Genomic DNA, 17,564 nt, shown 5'->3' on the forward strand with positions numbered 1-17,564 from the left:
CTAAAATCATTCCAAATATCCACTTGAAGATTCTACAAAAAGAGGGTTTCAAAACTGCTCTATCAAAAGGAAGGTTCAACTCTTTGAGTAGAATCCACACATCACAAAGTAGTTTCTGAGAATGCTTCTGTCTCATTTTTATGTGGACATATTCCCGTTTCAAACAAAGGCCTCAAAGCAGTCCAAATATACACTTGCAGATTCTACAAAAAGAATGTTTTAAACGGCTCTGTGAAAACAAAGGTTCAACCCTTTGAGTTGAATGCAAACATCACAAAGGAGTTTCTGAGAATGCTTCTGTCTGGTTTTTATGTGAAGATATTTCCTTTTCGACCATAATGCTCAAGGTGCTCCAAATGTCCACTTGCAGATTCTACAAAAATGGTGTTTCAAAACGGCTCTATCAAAAGAAAGGTCAAATCTGTGAGTTGAATGCACATAGTACAAAGAAGTTTCTGAGAATTCTTCTGTCTAGTTTTTATGTGAAGATATTCCCGTTTCCAATGAAGTCTTCAAAGTGGTCCAAATATCCACTTGCAGATTTTCCAAAAAGAGTGTTTCAAAACTGCTCTTCCAAAAGGAAGATTCAAACCTATGAGTTGAATGCACACATCACAAAGAAGTTTCTGGGAATGCTTCTGTCTAGTTTTTATATGAATATATTTCCTTTTCTACCAGAGGCCTCAAAGTCCTCCAAATGTCCACTTGAAGATTCTACAAAAAGAGTGTTTAAAAACTGCTCTATCAAACGGAATGTTCAACTCTGTGTGTTGAATGCACACATCACAAAGTAGTTTCCTAGAATGCTTCTGTCTAGTTTTTATGTGAGGATAACCCCGTTTCTGATGAAGGCCTCAAAGCAGTCCAAATATCGACTTGCAGATTCTACAAAAAGAGTGTTTCAAAACTGTTCTTTCAAAAGGAAAGTTCAAAGCCATTAGTTGAATGCAAACATCACAAAGAAGTTTCTGAGAATGCTTCTGTGTGGTTTTTATATGAAGATATTTCCAATTCAACCATAGCCCTCATGTCGCTCCAAATGTCCCCTTGCAGATTCTAAAAAAAAAAAGTGTATCAAAACTGCTCTATGAAAAGAGAGTTTCAACTCTGTGAGTTGAATGCACACATCACAAAGAAGTTTCTGAGAATGCTTCTGTCTAGTTTTTGTGTGAAGATATTCCCGTTTCCAACGAAGGCCTCAAAGCGGCCCAAATATCCACTTGCAGATTCTACAGAAATAGTGTTTCAAAACTGCTCTATGAAGACGAATGTTCAACGCAGTGAGTTGAATGCAAACATCACAAAGAATTTTCTGAGAATGCTTCTGTCTAGTTTTTATGTGAAGATATTTCCTTTTCCACCATAGCCTTCAAAGTGCTCCAAATATCCATTTGCAGATTCTACAAAAAGAGTGTTTCAAAACTGTTAAATCAAATGAAAGGTTCAACTCTGTAAGTTGAATGCACACATCACAAAGAAGTTTCTGAGAATGCCTCTGTCTTGTTCTTATGTAAAGTTATTCCCGTTTACAACAAAGGCCTAAGAGTGCTCAAAATATCCACTTGCAGATTCTACAAAAAGACTGTTTCAAAACTGCTCTATAAAAAGGTATGTTCAACTCTGTGAGTTGAATGCCAACATCACAAAGAAGTTTCTGAGAATGCTTCTATCTGGTTTTCATGTGAAGATATTTCCCTTTCCACCATAGCCCTCAGAGTGTTGCAAATGTTCACTTACAGATTCTACACAAAGAGTGTTTCGAAACTCCTCTATCAAAAGGAAGGTTCAACTCTGTGAGTTGAATGCACACATCACAAAGAAGTTTCTGAGAATGCTTCTGTCTAGTTTTTATGTGGCGATATTCCCGTTTCCAACGAAGGCTTCAAAGCACTACACTATACACTTGCATATTCTACATAAAGAATGCTTCACAACTGCTCTATAAAAAGGAAGTTTCAACTCTGTGAGTTGAATGTAAACATCACAAGGAAGTTTCTGAGAATGCTTCTGTCTATTTTTTAGGTGAAGATATTCCCGTTTCCAATGAAGGCTCAAGGCACTCCAAATATCCATCTGCAGATTCTACAAAAAGAGTGTTTCAAAACTGCTCTATGAAAAGGAAGGTTCAATTCTGTGAGTTGAATGCACACATCACAAAGAAGTTTCTGCGAATGCTTCTGTCTAGTTTTTATGTGAAGATACTTGCTTTTCCACCGAAGGCCTCGAAGAGCTTGAAATGTCCACTTGTAGATTCTACAAAAAGTGTGTTTCCAAACTACTCTATGAGAAGGTATGTTCAACTCCGAGAGTTGAATTCCAACATCAAAAAGAAATTTCTGAGAATGCTTTTGTCTGGTTTTTATGTGAAGATATTTCCTTTTCCACAATAGCCCTTAAAATGCTCCAAATGTCCACTTGCAGATTCTACAAAAAGAGTGCTTCAAAACTGCTAGATCCAAAGAAATATTGAATCCTGTGAGATGAATGCACACATCACAAAGTAGTTTCTGAGAATGCTTCTGTCTAGTTTTTATATAAAGACATTTCCTTTTCTACCATAGGCCTCGAAGCGCTCCAAATATTCACTTGCCAATTCTTCAAAGAAGGTATTTCAGAACTACTCTATCAAAAGGAAGGTTCAATTCTATGAGTTGAATGCACTCATCACAAAGAAGTTTATGAGAATGCTTCTGTATAGTTTTTATGTGTAGATATTCCCGTTTCCAACGAAGGCTTCAAATCATTCCCAATATCTACCTGCAGATTCTACAAAAAGAGTATTTCAAAACTGCTCTATCAAAACAAAGGTTCAAATCTGTGAGTTCAATGCACACATCACAAAGGAGTTTCTGGGAATGCTTCTGTCTAATTTTTATGTGAAGATAAACCGGTTTCCAACGAAGGCTTCAAGTGGTCCAAATATCCAGTTGCAGATTCTACAAAAAGTTGTTTCAAAATTGCTCTACTAAAAGATATGTTCAACTCTGTGAGTTGAAAGCATACATCACAAACAAGTTTCTGAGAACGTTTCTGTCTACTTTTCAAGTGAAGATATTTCCTTTACTACCATAGCCCACAAAGCCCTCCTAATGTGCTCTTGCAGATTCTACAAAAAGAGTTTTCCAAAACTGCTCTATCAAAAGAAAGGTTCGTCTCTGTGAGTTGAATACACACATCACAATGTAGTTTCTGAGAGTTCTTCTGTCTAGTGTCTATGTGAAGATATTCCCGTTTCCAATGAAGGCCTCAAAGCAGTCCAAATATCCACTTGCAGATTCTACAATACAGTGTTTCAAAACCGCTCTATCAAAAGGAAGGTTGAACTCTGTGAGTTGAATGCACACATGACAAAGAAGTTTCTGAGAATGCTTCTATCTAGTTTTCATGTGAAGATATTTCCTTTTCCACCATAGCCCTCAAAGTGTTCCAAAAGTCCACTTGCAGATTCCATAAAAAGAGAGTTTCAAAACTGCTCTATCAAAAGAAAGTTTAAACTCTGTGAGTTGAATACACATATCACACAGTAGTTCTGAGAATGCTTCTGTCTAGCTTTTATATGAAGATACGTCCTTTTCTACATAGGACTCAAAGCACTCCAAATATACACATGAAGATTCTACAAAAAGAGTGTTTCAAAACTGCTCTATCAAAAAGAAGGTTCTAATCTGTGAGCTGAATGTACACTTCATGAAGAAGTTTCTGTGAATGATTCTGTCTTGTTTTCATATGAATACATTTCCTTTTCTACCAGAGGCCTAAAATCATTCCAAATATCCACTTGAAGATTCTACAAAAAGAGGGTTTCAAAACTGCTCTATCAAAAGGAAGGTTCAACTCTTTGAGTAGAATCCACACATCACAAAGTAGTTTCTGAGAATGCTTCTGTCTCATTTTTATGTGGACATATTCCCGTTTCAAACAAAGGCCTCAAAGCAGTCCAAATATACACTTGCAGATTCTACAAAAAGAATGTTTTAAACGGCTCTGTGAAAACAAAGGTTCAACCCTTTGAGTTGAATGCAAACATCACAAAGGAGTTTCTGAGAATGCTTCTGTCTGGTTTTTATGTGAAGATATTTCCTTTTCGACCATAATGCTCAAGGTGCTCCAAATGTCCACTTGCAGATTCTACAAAAATGGTGTTTCAAAACGGCTCTATCAAAAGAAAGGTCAAATCTGTGAGTTGAATGCACATAGTACAAAGAAGTTTCTGAGAATTCTTCTGTCTAGTTTTTATGTGAAGATATTCCCGTTTCCAATGAAGTCTTCAAAGTGGTCCAAATATCCACTTGCAGATTTTCCAAAAAGAGTGTTTCAAAACTGCTCTTCCAAAAGGAAGATTCAAACCTATGAGTTGAATGCACACATCACAAAGAAGTTTCTGGGAATGCTTCTGTCTAGTTTTTATATGAATATATTTCCTTTTCTACCAGAGGCCTCAAAGTCCTCCAAATGTCCACTTGAAGATTCTACAAAAAGAGTGTTTAAAAACTGCTCTATCAAACGGAATGTTCAACTCTGTGTGTTGAATGCACACATCACAAAGTAGTTTCCTAGAATGCTTCTGTCTAGTTTTTATGTGAGGATAACCCCGTTTCTGATGAAGGCCTCAAAGCAGTCCAAATATCGACTTGCAGATTCTACAAAAAGAGTGTTTCAAAACTGTTCTTTCAAAAGGAAAGTTCAAAGCCATTAGTTGAATGCAAACATCACAAAGAAGTTTCTGAGAATGCTTCTGTGTGGTTTTTATATGAAGATATTTCCAATTCAACCATAGCCCTCATGTCGCTCCAAATGTCCCCTTGCAGATTCTAAAAAAAAAAAGTGTATCAAAACTGCTCTATGAAAAGAGAGTTTCAACTCTGTGAGTTGAATGCACACATCACAAAGAAGTTTCTGAGAATGCTTCTGTCTAGTTTTTGTGTGAAGATATTCCCGTTTCCAACGAAGGCCTCAAAGCGGCCCAAATATCCACTTGCAGATTCTACAGAAATAGTGTTTCAAAACTGCTCTATGAAGACGAATGTTCAACGCAGTGAGTTGAATGCAAACATCACAAAGAATTTTCTGAGAATGCTTCTGTCTAGTTTTTATGTGAAGATATTTCCTTTTCCACCATAGCCTTCAAAGTGCTCCAAATATCCATTTGCAGATTCTACAAAAAGAGTGTTTCAAAACTGTTAAATCAAATGAAAGGTTCAACTCTGTAAGTTGAATGCACACATCACAAAGAAGTTTCTGAGAATGCCTCTGTCTTGTTCTTATGTAAAGTTATTCCCGTTTACAACAAAGGCCTAAGAGTGCTCAAAATATCCACTTGCAGATTCTACAAAAAGACTGTTTCAAAACTGCTCTATAAAAAGGTATGTTCAACTCTGTGAGTTGAATGCCAACATCACAAAGAAGTTTCTGAGAATGCTTCTATCTGGTTTTCATGTGAAGATATTTCCCTTTCCACCATAGCCCTCAGAGTGTTGCAAATGTTCACTTACAGATTCTACACAAAGAGTGTTTCGAAACTCCTCTATCAAAAGGAAGGTTCAACTCTGTGAGTTGAATGCACACATCACAAAGAAGTTTCTGAGAATGCTTCTGTCTAGTTTTTATGTGGCGATATTCCCGTTTCCAACGAAGGCTTCAAAGCACTACACTATACACTTGCATATTCTACATAAAGAATGCTTCACAACTGCTCTATAAAAAGGAAGTTTCAACTCTGTGAGTTGAATGTAAACATCACAAGGAAGTTTCTGAGAATGCTTCTGTCTATTTTTTAGGTGAAGATATTCCCGTTTCCAATGAAGGCTCAAGGCACTCCAAATATCCATCTGCAGATTCTACAAAAAGAGTGTTTCAAAACTGCTCTATGAAAAGGAAGGTTCAATTCTGTGAGTTGAATGCACACATCACAAAGAAGTTTCTGCGAATGCTTCTGTCTAGTTTTTATGTGAAGATACTTGCTTTTCCACCGAAGGCCTCGAAGAGCTTGAAATGTCCACTTGTAGATTCTACAAAAAGTGTGTTTCCAAACTACTCTATGAGAAGGTATGTTCAACTCCGAGAGTTGAATTCCAACATCAAAAAGAAATTTCTGAGAATGCTTTTGTCTGGTTTTTATGTGAAGATATTTCCTTTTCCACAATAGCCCTTAAAATGCTCCAAATGTCCACTTGCAGATTCTACAAAAAGAGTGCTTCAAAACTGCTAGATCCAAAGAAATATTGAATCCTGTGAGATGAATGCACACATCACAAAGTAGTTTCTGAGAATGCTTCTGTCTAGTTTTTATATAAAGACATTTCCTTTTCTACCATAGGCCTCGAAGCGCTCCAAATATTCACTTGCCAATTCTTCAAAGAAGGTATTTCAGAACTACTCTATCAAAAGGAAAGTTCAATTCTATGAGTTGAATGCACTCATCACAAAGAAGTTTATGAGAATGCTTCTGTATAGTTTTTATGTGTAGATATTCCCGTTTCCAACGAAGGCTTCAAATCATTCCCAATATCTACCTGCAGATTCTACAAAAAGAGTATTTCAAAACTGCTCTATCAAAACAAAGGTTCAAATCTGTGAGTTCAATGCACACATCGCAAAGGAGTTTCTGGGAATGCTTCTGTCTAATTTTTATGTGAAGATAAACCGGTTTCCAACGAAGGCTTCAAGTGGTCCAAATATCCAGTTGCAGATTCTACAAAAAGTTGTTTCAAAATTGCTCTACTAAAAGATATGTTCAACTCTGTGAGTTGAAAGCATACATCACAAACAAGTTTCTGAGAACGTTTCTGTCTACTTTTCAAGTGAAGATATTTCCTTTACTACCATAGCCCACAAAGCCCTCCTAATGTGCTCTTGCAGATTCTACAAAAAGAGTTTTCCAAAACTGCTCTATCAAAAGAAAGGTTCGTCTCTGTGAGTTGAATACACACATCACAATGTAGTTTCTGAGAGTTCTTCTGTCTAGTGTCTATGTGAAGATATTCCCGTTTCCAATGAAGGCCTCAAAGCAGTCCAAATATCCACTTGCAGATTCTACAATACAGTGTTTCAAAACCGCTCTATCAAAAGGAAGGTTGAACTCTGTGAGTTGAATGCACACATGACAAAGAAGTTTCTGAGAATGCTTCTATCTAGTTTTCATGTGAAGATATTTCCTTTTCCACCATAGCCCTCAAAGTGTTCCAAAAGTCCACTTGCAGATTCCATAAAAAGAGAGTTTCAAAACTGCTCTATCAAAAGAAAGTTTAAACTCTGTGAGTTGAATACACATATCACACAGTAGTTCTGAGAATGCTTCTGTCTAGCTTTTATATGAAGATACGTCCTTTTCTACATAGGACTCAAAGCACTCCAAATATACACATGAAGATTCTACAAAAAGAGTGTTTCAAAACTGCTCTATCAAAAAGAAGGTTCTAATCTGTGAGCTGAATGTACACTTCATGAAGAAGTTTCTGTGAATGATTCTGTCTTGTTTTCATATGAATACATTTCCTTTTCTACCAGAGGCCTAAAATCATTCCAAATATCCACTTGAAGATTCTACAAAAAGAGGGTTTCAAAACTGCTCTATCAAAAGGAAGGTTCAACTCTTTGAGTAGAATCCACACATCACAAAGTAGTTTCTGAGAATGCTTCTGTCTCATTTTTATGTGGACATATTCCCGTTTCAAACAAAGGCCTCAAAGCAGTCCAAATATACACTTGCAGATTCTACAAAAAGAATGTTTTAAACGGCTCTGTGAAAACAAAGGTTCAACCCTTTGAGTTGAATGCAAACATCACAAAGGAGTTTCTGAGAATGCTTCTGTCTGGTTTTTATGTGAAGATATTTCCTTTTCGACCATAATGCTCAAGGTGCTCCAAATGTCCACTTGCAGATTCTACAAAAATGGTGTTTCAAAACGGCTCTATCAAAAGAAAGGTCAAATCTGTGAGTTGAATGCACATAGTACAAAGAAGTTTCTGAGAATTCTTCTGTCTAGTTTTTATGTGAAGATATTCCCGTTTCCAATGAAGTCTTCAAAGTGGTCCAAATATCCACTTGCAGATTTTCCAAAAAGAGTGTTTCAAAACTGCTCTTCCAAAAGGAAGATTCAAACCTATGAGTTGAATGCACACATCACAAAGAAGTTTCTGGGAATGCTTCTGTCTAGTTTTTATATGAATATATTTCCTTTTCTACCAGAGGCCTCAAAGTCCTCCAAATGTCCACTTGAAGATTCTACAAAAAGAGTGTTTAAAAACTGCTCTATCAAACGGAATGTTCAACTCTGTGTGTTGAATGCACACATCACAAAGTAGTTTCCTAGAATGCTTCTGTCTAGTTTTTATGTGAGGATAACCCCGTTTCTGATGAAGGCCTCAAAGCAGTCCAAATATCGACTTGCAGATTCTACAAAAAGAGTGTTTCAAAACTGTTCTTTCAAAAGGAAAGTTCAAAGCCATTAGTTGAATGCAAACATCACAAAGAAGTTTCTGAGAATGCTTCTGTGTGGTTTTTATATGAAGATATTTCCAATTCAACCATAGCCCTCATGTCGCTCCAAATGTCCCCTTGCAGATTCTAAAAAAAAAAAGTGTATCAAAACTGCTCTATGAAAAGAGAGTTTCAATCTGTGAGTTGAATGCACACATCACAAAGAAGTTTCTGAGAATGCTTCTGTCTAGTTTTTGTGTGAAGATATTCCCGTTTCCAACGAAGGCCTCAAAGCGGCCCAAATATCCACTTGCAGATTCTACAGAAATAGTGTTTCAAAACTGCTCTATGAAGACGAATGTTCAACGCAGTGAGTTGAATGCAAACATCACAAAGAATTTTCTGAGAATGCTTCTGTCTAGTTTTTATGTGAAGATATTTCCTTTTCCACCATAGCCTTCAAAGTGCTCCAAATATCCATTTGCAGATTCTACAAAAAGAGTGTTTCAAAACTGTTAAATCAAATGAAAGGTTCAACTCTGTAAGTTGAATGCACACATCACAAAGAAGTTTCTGAGAATGCCTCTGTCTTGTTCTTATGTAAAGTTATTCCCGTTTACAACAAAGGCCTAAGAGTGCTCAAAATATCCACTTGCAGATTCTACAAAAAGACTGTTTCAAAACTGCTCTATAAAAAGGTATGTTCAACTCTGTGAGTTGAATGCCAACATCACAAAGAAGTTTCTGAGAATGCTTCTATCTGGTTTTCATGTGAAGATATTTCCCTTTCCACCATAGCCCTCAGAGTGTTGCAAATGTTCACTTACAGATTCTACACAAAGAGTGTTTCGAAACTCCTCTATCAAAAGGAAGGTTCAACTCTGTGAGTTGAATGCACACATCACAAAGAAGTTTCTGAGAATGCTTCTGTCTAGTTTTTATGTGGCGATATTCCCGTTTCCAACGAAGGCTTCAAAGCACTACACTATACACTTGCATATTCTACATAAAGAATGCTTCACAACTGCTCTATAAAAAGGAAGTTTCAACTCTGTGAGTTGAATGTAAACATCACAAGGAAGTTTCTGAGAATGCTTCTGTCTATTTTTTAGGTGAAGATATTCCCGTTTCCAATGAAGGCTCAAGGCACTCCAAATATCCATCTGCAGATTCTACAAAAAGAGTGTTTCAAAACTGCTCTATGAAAAGGAAGGTTCAATTCTGTGAGTTGAATGCACACATCACAAAGAAGTTTCTGCGAATGCTTCTGTCTAGTTTTTATGTGAAGATACTTGCTTTTCCACCGAAGGCCTCGAAGAGCTTGAAATGTCCACTTGTAGATTCTACAAAAAGTGTGTTTCCAAACTACTCTATGAGAAGGTATGTTCAACTCCGAGAGTTGAATTCCAACATCAAAAAGAAATTTCTGAGAATGCTTTTGTCTGGTTTTTATGTGAAGATATTTCCTTTTCCACAATAGCCCTTAAAATGCTCCAAATGTCCACTTGCAGATTCTACAAAAAGAGTGCTTCAAAACTGCTAGATCCAAAGAAATATTGAATCCTGTGAGATGAATGCACACATCACAAAGTAGTTTCTGAGAATGCTTCTGTCTAGTTTTTATATAAAGACATTTCCTTTTCTACCATAGGCCTCGAAGCGCTCCAAATATTCACTTGCCAATTCTTCAAAGAAGGTATTTCAGAACTACTCTATCAAAAGGAAGGTTCAATTCTATGAGTTGAATGCACTCATCACAAAGAAGTTTATGAGAATGCTTCTGTATAGTTTTTATGTGTAGATATTCCCGTTTCCAACGAAGGCTTCAAATCATTCCCAATATCTACCTGCAGATTCTACAAAAAGAGTATTTCAAAACTGCTCTATCAAAACAAAGGTTCAAATCTGTGAGTTCAATGCACACATCGCAAAGGAGTTTCTGGGAATGCTTCTGTCTAATTTTTATGTGAAGATAAACCGGTTTCCAACGAAGGCTTCAAGTGGTCCAAATATCCAGTTGCAGATTCTACAAAAAGTTGTTTCAAAATTGCTCTACTAAAAGATATGTTCAACTCTGTGAGTTGAAAGCATACATCACAAACAAGTTTCTGAGAACGTTTCTGTCTACTTTTCAAGTGAAGATATTTCCTTTACTACCATAGCCCACAAAGCCCTCCTAATGTGCTCTTGCAGATTCTACAAAAAGAGTTTTCCAAAACTGCTCTATCAAAAGAAAGGTTCGTCTCTGTGAGTTGAATACACACATCACAATGTAGTTTCTGAGAGTTCTTCTGTCTAGTGTCTATGTGAAGATATTCCCGTTTCCAATGAAGGCCTCAAAGCAGTCCAAATATCCACTTGCAGATTCTACAATACAGTGTTTCAAAACCGCTCTATCAAAAGGAAGGTTGAACTCTGTGAGTTGAATGCACACATGACAAAGAAGTTTCTGAGAATGCTTCTATCTAGTTTTCATGTGAAGATATTTCCTTTTCCACCATAGCCCTCAAAGTGTTCCAAAAGTCCACTTGCAGATTCCATAAAAAGAGAGTTTCAAAACTGCTCTATCAAAAGAAAGTTTAAACTCTGTGAGTTGAATACACATATCACACAGTAGTTCTGAGAATGCTTCTGTCTAGCTTTTATATGAAGATACGTCCTTTTCTACATAGGACTCAAAGCACTCCAAATATACACATGAAGATTCTACAAAAAGAGTGTTTCAAAACTGCTCTATCAAAAAGAAGGTTCTAATCTGTGAGCTGAATGTACACTTCATGAAGAAGTTTCTGTGAATGATTCTGTCTTGTTTTCATATGAATACATTTCCTTTTCTACCAGAGGCCTAAAATCATTCCAAATATCCACTTGAAGATTCTACAAAAAGAGGGTTTCAAAACTGCTCTATCAAAAGGAAGGTTCAACTCTTTGAGTAGAATCCACACATCACAAAGTAGTTTCTGAGAATGCTTCTGTCTCATTTTTATGTGGACATATTCCCGTTTCAAACAAAGGCCTCAAAGCAGTCCAAATATACACTTGCAGATTCTACAAAAAGAATGTTTTAAACGGCTCTGTGAAAACAAAGGTTCAACCCTTTGAGTTGAATGCAAACATCACAAAGGAGTTTCTGAGAATGCTTCTGTCTGGTTTTTATGTGAAGATATTTCCTTTTCGACCATAATGCTCAAGGTGCTCCAAATGTCCACTTGCAGATTCTACAAAAATGGTGTTTCAAAACGGCTCTATCAAAAGAAAGGTCAAATCTGTGAGTTGAATGCACATAGTACAAAGAAGTTTCTGAGAATTCTTCTGTCTAGTTTTTATGTGAAGATATTCCCGTTTCCAATGAAGTCTTCAAAGTGGTCCAAATATCCACTTGCAGATTTTCCAAAAAGAGTGTTTCAAAACTGCTCTTCCAAAAGGAAGATTCAAACCTATGAGTTGAATGCACACATCACAAAGAAGTTTCTGGGAATGCTTCTGTCTAGTTTTTATATGAATATATTTCCTTTTCTACCAGAGGCCTCAAAGTCCTCCAAATGTCCACTTGAAGATTCTACAAAAAGAGTGTTTAAAAACTGCTCTATCAAACGGAATGTTCAACTCTGTGTGTTGAATGCACACATCACAAAGTAGTTTCCTAGAATGCTTCTGTCTAGTTTTTATGTGAGGATAACCCCGTTTCTGATGAAGGCCTCAAAGCAGTCCAAATATCGACTTGCAGATTCTACAAAAAGAGTGTTTCAAAACTGTTCTTTCAAAAGGAAAGTTCAAAGCCATTAGTTGAATGCAAACATCACAAAGAAGTTTCTGAGAATGCTTCTGTGTGGTTTTTATATGAAGATATTTCCAATTCAACCATAGCCCTCATGTCGCTCCAAATGTCCCCTTGCAGATTCTAAAAAAAAAAAGTGTATCAAAACTGCTCTATGAAAAGAGAGTTTCAACTCTGTGAGTTGAATGCACACATCACAAAGAAGTTTCTGAGAATGCTTCTGTCTAGTTTTTGTGTGAAGATATTCCCGTTTCCAACGAAGGCCTCAAAGCGGCCCAAATATCCACTTGCAGATTCTACAGAAATAGTGTTTCAAAACTGCTCTATGAAGACGAATGTTCAACGCAGTGAGTTGAATGCAAACATCACAAAGAATTTTCTGAGAATGCTTCTGTCTAGTTTTTATGTGAAGATATTTCCTTTTCCACCATAGCCTTCAAAGTGCTCCAAATATCCATTTGCAGATTCTACAAAAAGAGTGTTTCAAAACTGTTAAATCAAATGAAAGGTTCAACTCTGTAAGTTGAATGCACACATCACAAAGAAGTTTCTGAGAATGCCTCTGTCTTGTTCTTATGTAAAGTTATTCCCGTTTACAACAAAGGCCTAAGAGTGCTCAAAATATCCACTTGCAGATTCTACAAAAAGACTGTTTCAAAACTGCTCTATAAAAAGGTATGTTCAACTCTGTGAGTTGAATGCCAACATCACAAAGAAGTTTCTGAGAATGCTTCTATCTGGTTTTCATGTGAAGATATTTCCCTTTCCACCATAGCCCTCAGAGTGTTGCAAATGTTCACTTACAGATTCTACACAAAGAGTGTTTCGAAACTCCTCTATCAAAAGGAAGGTTCAACTCTGTGAGTTGAATGCACACATCACAAAGAAGTTTCTGAGAATGCTTCTGTCTAGTTTTTATGTGGCGATATTCCCGTTTCCAACGAAGGCTTCAAAGCACTACACTATACACTTGCATATTCTACATAAAGAATGCTTCACAACTGCTCTATAAAAAGGAAGTTTCAACTCTGTGAGTTGAATGTAAACATCACAAGGAAGTTTCTGAGAATGCTTCTGTCTATTTTTTAGGTGAAGATATTCCCGTTTCCAATGAAGGCTCAAGGCACTCCAAATATCCATCTGCAGATTCTACAAAAAGAGTGTTTCAAAACTGCTCTATGAAAAGGAAGGTTCAATTCTGTGAGTTGAATGCACACATCACAAAGAAGTTTCTGCGAATGCTTCTGTCTAGTTTTTATGTGAAGATACTTGCTTTTCCACCGAAGGCCTCGAAGAGCTTGAAATGTCCACTTGTAGATTCTACAAAAAGTGTGTTTCCAAACTACTCTATGAGAAGGTATGTTCAACTCCGAGAGTTGAATTCCAACATCAAAAAGAAATTTCTGAGAATGCTTTTGTCTGGTTTTTATGTGAAGATATTTCCTTTTCCACAATAGCCCTTAAAATGCTCCAAATGTCCACTTGCAGATTCTACAAAAAGAGTGCTTCAAAACTGCTAGATCCAAAGAAATATTGAATCCTGTGAGATGAATGCACACATCACAAAGTAGTTTCTGAGAATGCTTCTGTCTAGTTTTTATATAAAGACATTTCCTTTTCTACCATAGGCCTCGAAGCGCTCCAAATATTCACTTGCCAATTCTTCAAAGAAGGTATTTCAGAACTACTCTATCAAAAGGAAGGTTCAATTCTATGAGTTGAATGCACTCATCACAAAGAAGTTTATGAGAATGCTTCTGTATAGTTTTTATGTGTAGATATTCCCGTTTCCAACGAAGGCTTCAAATCATTCCCAATATCTACCTGCAGATTCTACAAAAAGAGTATTTCAAAACTGCTCTATCAAAACAAAGGTTCAAATCTGTGAGTTCAATGCACACATCACAAAGGAGTTTCTGGGAATGCTTCTGTCTAATTTTTATGTGAAGATAAACCGGTTTCCAACGAAGGCTTCAAGTGGTCCAAATATCCAGTTGCAGATTCTACAAAAAGTTGTTTCAAAATTGCTCTACTAAAAGATATGTTCAACTCTGTGAGTTGAAAGCATACATCACAAACAAGTTTCTGAGAACGTTTCTGTCTACTTTTCAAGTGAAGATATTTCCTTTACTACCATAGCCCACAAAGCCCTCCTAATGTGCTCTTGCAGATTCTACAAAAAGAGTTTTCCAAAACTGCTCTATCAAAAGAAAGGTTCGTCTCTGTGAGTTGAATACACACATCACAATGTAGTTTCTGAGAGTTCTTCTGTCTAGTGTCTATGTGAAGATATTCCCGTTTCCAATGAAGGCCTCAAAGCAGTCCAAATATCCACTTGCAGATTCTACAATACAGTGTTTCAAAACCGCTCTATCAAAAGGAAGGTTGAACTCTGTGAGTTGAATGCACACATGACAAAGAAGTTTCTGAGAATGCTTCTATCTAGTTTTCATGTGAAGATATTTCCTTTTCCACCATAGCCCTCAAAGTGTTCCAAAAGTCCACTTGCAGATTCCATAAAAAGAGAGTTTCAAAACTGCTCTATCAAAAGAAAGTTTAAACTCTGTGAGTTGAATACACATATCACACAGTAGTTCTGAGAATGCTTCTGTCTAGCTTTTATATGAAGATACGTCCTTTTCTACATAGGACTCAAAGCACTCCAAATATACACATGAAGATTCTACAAAAAGAGTGTTTCAAAACTGCTCTATCAAAAAGAAGGTTCTAATCTGTGAGCTGAATGTACACTTCATGAAGAAGTTTCTGTGAATGATTCTGTCTTGTTTTCATATGAATACATTTCCTTTTCTACCAGAGGCCTAAAATCATTCCAAATATCCACTTGAAGATTCTACAAAAAGAGGGTTTCAAAACTGCTCTATCAAAAGGAAGGTTCAACTCTTTGAGTAGAATCCACACATCACAAAGTAGTTTCTGAGAATGCTTCTGTCTCATTTTTATGTGGACATATTCCCGTTTCAAACAAAGGCCTCAAAGCAGTCCAAATATACACTTGCAGATTCTACAAAAAGAATGTTTTAAACGGCTCTGTGAAAACAAAGGTTCAACCCTTTGAGTTGAATGCAAACATCACAAAGGAGTTTCTGAGAATGCTTCTGTCTGGTTTTTATGTGAAGATATTTCCTTTTCGACCATAATGCTCAAGGTGCTCCAAATGTCCACTTGCAGATTCTACAAAAATGGTGTTTCAAAACGGCTCTATCAAAAGAAAGGTCAAATCTGTGAGTTGAATGCACATAGTACAAAGAAGTTTCTGAGAATTCTTCTGTCTAGTTTTTATGTGAAGATATTCCCGTTTCCAATGAAGTCTTCAAAGTGGTCCAAATATCCACTTGCAGATTTTCCAAAAAGAGTGTTTCAAAACTGCTCTTCCAAAAGGAAGATTCAAACCTATGAGTTGAATGCACACATCACAAAGAAGTTTCTGGGAATGCTTCTGTCTAGTTTTTATATGAATATATTTCCTTTTCTACCAGAGGCCTCAAAGTCCTCCAAATGTCCACTTGAAGATTCTACAAAAAGAGTGTTTAAAAACTGCTCTATCAAACGGAATGTTCAACTCTGTGTGTTGAATGCACACATCACAAAGTAGTTTCCTAGAATGCTTCTGTCTAGTTTTTATGTGAGGATAACCCCGTTTCTGATGAAGGCCTCAAAGCAGTCCAAATATCGACTTGCAGATTCTACAAAAAGAGTGTTTCAAAACTGTTCTTTCAAAAGGAAAGTTCAAAGCCATTAGTTGAATGCAAACATCACAAAGAAGTTTCTGAGAATGCTTCTGTGTGGTTTTTATATGAAGATATTTCCAATTCAACCATAGCCCTCATGTCGCTCCAAATGTCCCCTTGCAGATTCTAAAAAAAAAAAGTGTATCAAAACTGCTCTATGAAAAGAGAGTTTCAACTCTGTGAGTTGAATGCACACATCACAAAGAAGTTTCTGAGAATGCTTCTGTCTAGTTTTTGTGTGAAGATATTCCCGTTTCCAACGAAGGCCTCAAAGCGGCCCAAATATCCACTTGCAGATTCTACAGAAATAGTGTTTCAAAACTGCTCTATGAAGACGAATGTTCAACGCAGTGAGTTGAATGCAAACATCACAAAGAATTTTCTGAGAATGCTTCTGTCTAGTTTTTATGTGAAGATATTTCCTTTTCCACCATAGCCTTCAAAGTGCTCCAAATATCCATTTGCAGATTCTACAAAAAGAGTGTTTCAAAACTGTTAAATCAAATGAAAGGTTCAACTCTGTAAGTTGAATGCACACATCACAAAGAAGTTTCTGAGAATGCCTCTGTCTTGTTCTTATGTAAAGTTATTCCCGTTTACAACAAAGGCCTAAGAGTGCTCAAAATATCCACTTGCAGATTCTACAAAAAGACTGTTTCAAAACTGCTCTATAAAAAGGTATGTTCAACTCTGTGAGTTGAATGCCAACATCACAAAGAAGTTTCTGAGAATGCTTCTATCTGGTTTTCATGTGAAGATATTTCCCTTTCCACCATAGCCCTCAGAGTGTTGCAAATGTTCACTTACAGATTCTACACAAAGAGTGTTTCGAAACTCCTCTATCAAAAGGAAGGTTCAACTCTGTGAGTTGAATGCACACATCACAAAGAAGTTTCTGAGAATGCTTCTGTCTAGTTTTTATGTGGCGATATTCCCGTTTCCAACGAAGGCTTCAAAGCACTACACTATACACTTGCATATTCTACATAAAGAATGCTTCACAACTGCTCTATAAAAAGGAAGTTTCAACTCTGTGAGTTGAATGTAAACATCACAAGGAAGTTTCTGAGAATGCTTCTGTCTATTTTTTAGGTGAAGATATTCCCGTTTCCAATGAAGGCTCAAGGCACTCCAAATATCCATCTGCAGATTCTACAAAAAGAGTGTTTCAAAACTGCTCTATGAAAAGGAAGGTTCAATTCTGTGAGTTGAATGCACACATCACAAAGAAGTTTCTGCGAATGCTTCTGTCTAGTTTTTATGTGAAGATACTTGCTTTTCCACCGAAGGCCTCGAAGAGCTTGAAATGTCCACTTGTAGATTCTACAAAAAGTGTGTTTCCAAACTACTCTATGAGAAGGTATGTTCAACTCCGAGAGTTGAATTCCAACATCAAAAAGAAATTTCTGAGAATGCTTTTGTCTGGTTTTTATGTGAAGATATTTCCTTTTCCACAATAGCCCTTAAAATGCTCCAAATGTCCACTTGCAGATTCTACAAAAAGAGTGCTTCAAAACTGCTAGATCCAAAGAAATATTGAATCCTGTGAGATGAATGCACACATCACAAAGTAGTTTCTGAGAATGCTTCTGTCTAGTTTTTATATAAAGACATT

This window comes from Gorilla gorilla, chromosome 8 (assembly GCF_029281585.2).
Source record: "Gorilla gorilla gorilla isolate KB3781 chromosome 8, NHGRI_mGorGor1-v2.1_pri, whole genome shotgun sequence".
Taxonomy (NCBI): domain Eukaryota; kingdom Metazoa; phylum Chordata; class Mammalia; order Primates; family Hominidae; genus Gorilla; species Gorilla gorilla.